The 8,032-nt window shown below is 46.1% G+C and overlaps 1 pseudogene; it reads right to left on the bottom strand.

The window, feature by feature from the left end:
• Positions 1–6,095: 6,095 nt before the first annotated feature.
• Positions 6,096–7,635, bottom strand: LOC123079305 (peroxidase 2-like; annotated as a pseudogene).
• Between the last annotated feature and the right edge of the window lie 397 nt (positions 7,636–8,032).

The raw sequence follows: 8,032 nt of genomic DNA, 5'->3' as shown, positions 1-8,032 counted from the left end.
AGGGTGACACAGAACTAGCTCCAATTCATCAATATAATGTAGACATGTATTCAGAATATAGTCATACGTGCTTATGGAAAAGAACTTGCATGACATATTTTGTCCCACCCTCCCGTGGCAACGGGGTCCTATTGGAAACTAAGGGATATTAAGGCCTCCTTTTAATAGAGGGACCAAAGCATTAACACTTAGTGAATACATGAACTCCTCAAACTACGGTCATCACCGGTAAGTATCCCGATTATTGTCACTTCGGGGTTAACGGATCATAACACATAATAGGTGACTATAGACTTGCAAGATAGGATCAAGAACTCACATATATTCATGAAAACATAATAGGTTCCGATCTGAAATCATGGCACTCGGGCCCTAGTGACAAGCATTAAGCATAGCAAAGTCATCGCAATATCAATCTCAGAACAATGGATACTAGGGATCAAACCCTAACAAAACTAACTCGATTACATGGTAAATCTCATCCAACCCATCACCGTCCAGCAAGCTTACGATGGAATTACTCACGCACGGCGGTGAGCATCATGAAATTGGTGATGGAGGAAGGTTGATGATGACGACGGCGACGGATTCCCCTCTCCGGAGCCCCGAACGGACTCCAGATCGGCCCTCCCGAGAGAGATTAGGACTTGGCGGCGGCTCCATATCGTAAAACACGATGAATCCTTCTCTCTGATTTTTTTCTCCCCGAACGTGAATATATGGAGTTGGAGTTGAGGTCGGTGGAGCACCAGGGGGCCCACGAGGCAGGGGGCGCGCCCAGGGGGTAGGCGCGCCCCCACCCTCGTGGACAGGGTGTGGACCCCTGGTCTTGATTCTTTCGCCAGTATTTTTTATTAATTTCAAAAATATTCTGCGTGAAGTTTCAGGTCATTCTGAGAACTTTTATTTCTGATGAAAACAGCGTCTGTCCGGGTTAGTTACATTCAAATCATGCAAGTTAGAGTCCAAAACAAGGACAAAAGTGTTTGGAAAAGTAGATACGATGGAGACGTATCATAAGTACACGCCAGAGAAGAGAGGCTTGGCTTGAAAACAGGCCCGGTCCCTCCAGCTCAAATACAGAAGAAGGGGAGTGGAAAAATTGTGGAAGACAGAAGTGCCAGGGAAGGTCCGAATGTTCCTATGGAGATTATCCAAGCATTCCATTCCAACCAACGATGTAAGAGCACACAGGCATATGTCGACATCCAGTGCATGTGGAATCTGCGGCTCTCCAGATTCATGGAGACATTCCCTTCTAGAATGCACCATGTCAAGGTGCACCTGGGCCCTTGTGGATGAGGAATTGGCACAACACTTAGCAACCATCACTGAACCGAAAGCTAAACAGTGGCTATTCACTCTCATGAGCACGTTATCGCATGATCTATTTGTGAAGTTCTCGGTTACCTTATGGGCCATATGGGCAGCGAGAAGGAAAGCTATTCACGAGGGCTTATTTCAGAGCCCCCAAACCATCAACGGTTTCATCGATAGATACCTGCAGGAACTGAAGATGATAGCTGAGCCTACTCGGTCCCATAACGAGCAGCGAATACCTACAGCAAATACGAACGCCACGCGCCCAAAAGCGCCTCCCCCCGGGCATGCAAAAATCCACGTCGATGCAGCATGTCGCAAGGGACTAGGGGGCTCTTCGGCTGCTGTGTGTAAAGATGCTAATGGTAATTTCCTGGGTAGCTCAGTTCTTGTGATCCAAGGAGTGGATGATCCTGATATTCTTGAAACAATAGCATGCAGGAAGGCACTCGCTTTGGCGCAAGATCTCAACCTTCTCAACATTGTTGTTGCATCCGACTCGAAGGGCGCAGTTGGGGCTATCAACAACAGCAGCAGAGGAGCTAATGGCGCCATCGTCATGGAGATTAATAGTATAGTTATTCCCCTAAACTGTAAATTTACTTTTGAAGGTCGTGCAGTCAATGTCGATGCACATAGATTAGCCAAGTTTGCACTCTCTTTAGGTCCTGGTCGGCACATTTGGTTGGGCCAATCCCACAACCAGAGATGTATCCCACACACTGTGGATTTTGCTGAATAAAAAACTTGGTTTCCCCCTAAAAAAAGCTACACTATTTTTTTCAACAACAGGCCACACACAAAAGGAAGAAGAATAGAATTGAAAGGTTTCAGACGCCATCCAGGTCGTATTGTGAGGAAGCTCAACAGTTTCACAATCACGCGGAAGAATTGTATAAAGAACTACTCCCTCCGTTCCTAAATATAAGTCTTTGTAGAGATTCTACTATGGACTACATACGGAGCAAAATGAGTGAATCTACACTATAAAATGCGTCTATATACATCCGTATATGGTTCATAGTGAAATCTCTAAAAAGACTTATATTTAGAAACGGAGGGAGTATACAATACAGATGGAACGTTGGGGATGGACGAAGTTCTCTCTTGTGCACCACGAAAACTAACGCCAGCAATGAATGCAAGATTGGATGCTCCATATACAGCAAAAGAGGTTAAAAATGCACTCGTTTTAGATGTACCCGACAAAAGCACCTAGACCAAATGGATTTCTGGTCCATGTTTTCAACGTCATTCAGATGTGTGTGGAGAAGAAGTGACAAGGGTTGTGTTGAATATTTTAAATGGATTTAAGGGCTTAGGATGCAAAGTATCTGCTCCCGAGCTCAAATGCTCCCTAAATGAACAATAAAATTAAAATAAATAGTAAGAATCAATAAAAAGAACTAATTTTTTGTTGAAAACTTTGACAAATATTTAATGTGCTTTCAAAAGTTTATCATGAAATGCCATCCATGAAGTCATGGGAAAACAAACAAAATTGATGCTCCAAAAATGCTGTTTTTGAAAGCATTTTGGGGTGCTGATTTTCAATTTTTTTGCCATGACTTCCACAATTTCATTTTATGATGAAAAATTTCAAGGACTCAAAGCATTTTCCAAAGTTTTCCACAAGAAATCAGATTTTCCTTTTTATTTTGTTTTGGATTTTAATTTTCATCCCGGGCTCATTTGAGCTCGGGAGCAGAAGAAGATTTTCAACTTACGATAGGTAAATCAGCCTTTGTTTGTTTTGATCCCAAAAGTTCAAGGCGCATCTTCCCTCTCTTAGTTTCTACCGATTAGTTTATGTAATGTTGTGTTAAAAATCGTGTCAAAAGTGCAAACTGGCAGATTGAAGGAGGTGCTCAGCATTTGTGTCGGGTAGGTTAATCATCGATAATATCTTGACTGCATAAGTGACTAAATTTTATGAAGCAGAAGAGGGGAGGAAGTTCACTGTATTGCGCTCTTAAACTTTCACATCATGAAGGCGTATGATAAAGTCGAGGGGGTTATCTTTGGACTATAATATTGAAGGAAGTAAGGTTTCACCAAGAGATGGGTGATGTCTATCATGGGGATTGTTACATCGGTTTCTTTATTAGTGTGTTTTAATGGGGAAAGTACAGTGGTTTTTAAACACTCAAGGGGTATGCGTCATGGGGACCCTATGCTCGTATTTGTTTTTGTTAGCGACTAGAGATATCTCTTGCCTGTTGACTAGCAGGGGAATTTCAGAAAACTTATCGGACATTGTAGTGGCGTCCACAGCACCCCCCGTCAATCAACTCTTATTTGAAGACAACAACTTGCTATTTGTAAGGGAAGGTACAGAAGGACTATCAAAGACTAAAGATGTAATCGATATTTATTGTCAGGCATCAGGCCAAAAGTTCAATCCATTTCAATAAGGGGTGCCCGAACAATGTGAGTGATGCTATGAAGAAAGTAATCGAGGTGCCATCTGAATTCTCGAATGATCGTTATTTGGGACTGCCTATAGAGGTGGGAAGGAATAAAAATGGCACATTCAAGTATTTAAAAGACATGGTCTAGAATAAAATTCAAGGATGGATCGAACATATCCTTTCGGCTGGGGGAAAGGAAGTGCTCATCACATCCATACCCCAAGTTTTTCCCATGTATTCAATTGGTTGTTTTTAAATTGCCTAGGGTTTGTGAGAAAAGATAAATTCACTCATTATAAGTTTTTGGTGGGGGAGCAAGCATGACAAGCGGAAGCCCACATTGGGTGTCTTGGGACACACTTATGATGCCAAAATATATGTTAGGTATGGGGTCCAAAGACATAGAATTTTTTAATCTGGCTCTGGTAGCTCGTCAAGTGTGGACAATTTTGCAGGCACCAGAGACACTTAGTGCAAGGATCCTAAATGTTTTTTTCGCAAACCAACATTGTGCAGGTGACTTTGGGCTCATCCCCTCTCATGTATGGAGATTATTAGTAGAAGACAAGGATATTCTAAAATTAGAACTGGTATGTAGAATTTGGCAACGAACAAACCAAGAGAGCGTGGCAAGATAATTGGATCCCAGGACGGCGGTGACGGCTTTGTCAGCAAACCCACCTCAGTTGGTGTCTGAACTTATCGATCGGTTGTTGGGATGGTGGAACCGAGATGAACTCACTAGACACTTCCTGCCTATGGACATTGAGATGATATGCAACATAAGAATTAGTTTTATCCCACGTAAAGATTTTTGTGCATGCCATCATGAAAAAACTAGTGTCCTGTTTGTTAGATCGGCTTATAGGATGCTTGTTACCACGAAAAGGCTAATGGGGATGGCTTGAGGGGCACCCAAGCATAAGCTCTAATAGATCAGAAAAGTGTGGATCCAACTATGAAAGGCTAAGGTGCCTTCCAAGGTCAGGGTATTTGCATGGCGCCTCGCTCAACGGTCATCGCCTTCCAGAGTGGAGCTTCATCGTCAACATATGGCGACTTCTCGTGTTGTGAATTGTGTACGGGAGAGGAAGACACCTAGTGCCACTCTTTGTTGGACTGCACCATGGCAAGACGTGTATGGGCTCTAGTCAATAAGTCACTCACAGAACACATTTGCATGAATAGGTGCCCAGATGCCAATGATTGTTATATCATATGCTGGAATTAAACCTGGGAAAACCATGGGCAAGGCTAGGTTTCGAGTTGAACTTGTAAAAGCCCAACCTTCCTTTCTCAAGCCCGAGACTGGCCCAAAGCCCAAAATACACTTTGTTCTCAAGCCCGAGCTCGGCCTGAAAGCCTAGCCCAAAAGCTACTTTTTAGTGTTCACACGTGTAAGCGGCCCGAAATACAGAAAAAGAGAATCCCGATCTCAGCCTGAACTACCTTTTGGGCTGCAAAACAAGGCTCAAGCCCGACAAAAATGGCAAGCTTAACCCGGCCCGGCCCTGGTTTTTCAGGTCAGGCTTGGGGCGAGTCATCCGGTCGGGCTGTCCATGCTCAGGTCTAGTTGGACCTCGCATAAGAATTTTACTAAATGGTCACTCTTTGGGCGATTTGGAGGACTCGGGAGAAGGCTATCCACAAAGCTATCTTTCAGAGTCCGGTATCAATCCATGGATTTGTAATGCGTTTTCTGACGGACCTTGAGGTTACAAGTTTAATTTCGTAGAAGCACATTAAGGTGGAGCCCTCTGTGGCACCCAGATGGATTCCGCCACCTGATATGGTTAAGTTCAATGCGGACGGAGGTATAGCAAAACAAAGACGGAAGGTCACCAACACGTGTGATCGACCACTAAACATGTTAATGAAGGGAGTAAGGGTGCCTACAGCTCGATCCTTCAGGAAAAAGAGTTTCGCTGTCGATCTTTCACATAGGTTTGTTTCGTTCAGGAGGGAAGGGCTTCCAATACAGAAGCACAAAATCTTGTAAAGAACTCGCTGTGCCTCAAGCATGGTTGTCACACTTGACTCGTGTCGCGCAGCCGAATGATACGGCTATTGTAACTTATATTATGATGCAAATCATGCAATAAAGCGACCATATTTATTCCTAAGAAAGTAGGTGTATCTGGAGAGGATTTTTCCTTCCAAGACTAATGAGTCAATTTTTGTGCTATTGGAGAAAAATGACTGCAACATTCACTGGTTCAGCCATTTTGTCAAGACCAAATGAGAAAATGAATGCATTTTTCGGATTCCCTGTCAAGGCTTAGCTCAGGACCCCGCTACTCGGTTTCAGTTTTTAATCGACAAAAACAACCAGGAAAATAGTCGTACGTGAACATACACGGTTACTTATATATTATTATATCTTTATTAATACACCAAAACGCACACACATACAGAGTTTCAGTATGATACACCAAAACACACACACATACAGAGTTTCGGTATGATACACCAAAACACACACACACACATACAGAGTTTTAGTATGAGAAAACCAACAACGGCACTAGCTAGGCAAAGTTAGATCTCCTCCATGGGGGGATCCAGACATGGAGCCGGCCAACTACCAGGCATTACTACTGGCCCGCATCAGTTGTTGACTCTCCAGCATACCTTCCTGATCTCTGCGCCTTGCTGGTTGCCTATGGTCTTTGACCCCGATTTTCCCCATAGTCTCCATGGCTTTCTCGAACTTCCTCTCCCACGCCCCGGCCATGTTCGCGTTTTCTGTCACCTGCGTTATTGTTTCCGTCGAGTTGAGCACGGCGTCCGAGGTGAACAACACTTTCTCGTCGACCACGTTCTGGTAGTATTGTTTATCCAGAACGTCGGGGGTCACATCGTCTTGGTTCACGTTGTTGTTGTCGTTGCCGCACTGGGCCCTGAGCTTGGCGGCTATGCCGAGTCCATCTCAGAGAAGCGGCTGGAGAAGAACAAGCAGCGGGCGCGGCCGATGGTGTGCGCGCCGGAGAGCGTGACCATCTCGTCGGAGGTGAGTCCCTTGGCCGCGAAACTCCCCTGGAGCGCCGGGAGGTTGGAGAAGGGCCCGGGCAGCTGGTCGGTCTCGTTGGAGAAGGACTCGCGGCCGTCGTAGCGACCGCCCGGCATCTGGATGTTGATCTTGCGGTCGCTGAGAAAGTAGGACGCGTCGCGGGCGGCGTAGGCGACAATGTCGGCACATGAGACTGTGTCGGGGCAAGCGGCCTCGATCGCCGCCTTGGCCTCGTCAACCACCTCGAACCCTCGGAGGCTGTTCTGGTTGGGAGGGCCTTCTCTCTCCGTGTCGCTGTTCTTGGAGTTGGTCGTGTTGAGAAGGACGGAACCATCGCAACCCTAAATATAGTAAACATGAAGGACCTCATAATTAACATGTTGATCATCGTAATGAACATATTATTACTCCCTCAGCAAACTAATATAAGAGCGTTTAGATTATTAAAGTAGTGATCTAAATGCTTTTGTATTAATTTACAGAGAGAGTAGTATATAAGTTAGAATCGACGAGCTTTGTTGTGTTGTGTGTACCCGGAGGAAGCAGTCGTGGAAGAAGAGGCGGATGAGCCCCGCACCAATGCCAGGATTCGCATCCACGGCCTTCTTCACGGCATTCGTGACGATCTTCTCCGCGCTGGGACACCTGGTGTTGTAATAGCCGGAGGTGAGCCCTGACCCCGAGGGAGCAGGTCTCCTCTGCCGCGTCTGAACGTCCGGCCTGGGGCGACAGAGCACCGGGTTGTAGGTGGGTAGCCTCAGCCAGCCGTTGAAGCAAATGCTGGCGGCCTCGGACGCCGCCGGCCCGGCGAGGAACGCGGCCAAGACGATGAGCGCTGCGAGCTTAGTCGCCATCTTCCTTTCGCACTAGTCACTGGAGAGATGGTCGTTTCGTGTCGTGTGTTGTTTGCTCAAGCTGGGTTACGGATGACATATTTATAGGCCGTCCCGGACGACCACGTACAAAGGCAATAAGCCGCGTTTCGTGGACGGCGCACGTCGCGATGGACGCAAACTTGGACCGGACAGCTGAAGCGTCTGACCGGCGACGTCGATGGATTTTTGCGGTGTCGGTGGTCTGATCGGCCTTCGAGATTTCGCGGTGCCGGTGTGCTGATCCTGTGCATGGGGACAAGCTAGCAAGGTTGACCGTTGAATGTTGCATGGGAACAGTGTCTCTGCTCCTCGCCGACTTGGTCTTTCTGTGGAAAATGTCCACAACGTCGCCAACCATGCATTTACCATTCCATGCAGGCATGTGATGCAGCTGCTAGACTTGCTCTAACCGGGGC

The sequence above is a fragment of the Triticum aestivum genome, chromosome 3D, assembly GCF_018294505.1.
Source record: "Triticum aestivum cultivar Chinese Spring chromosome 3D, IWGSC CS RefSeq v2.1, whole genome shotgun sequence".
NCBI lineage: Eukaryota > Viridiplantae > Streptophyta > Magnoliopsida > Poales > Poaceae > Triticum > Triticum aestivum.
Note: the sequence above shows the minus strand (reverse complement) of the source record. Positions and strands in the feature narration are given on the sequence as shown.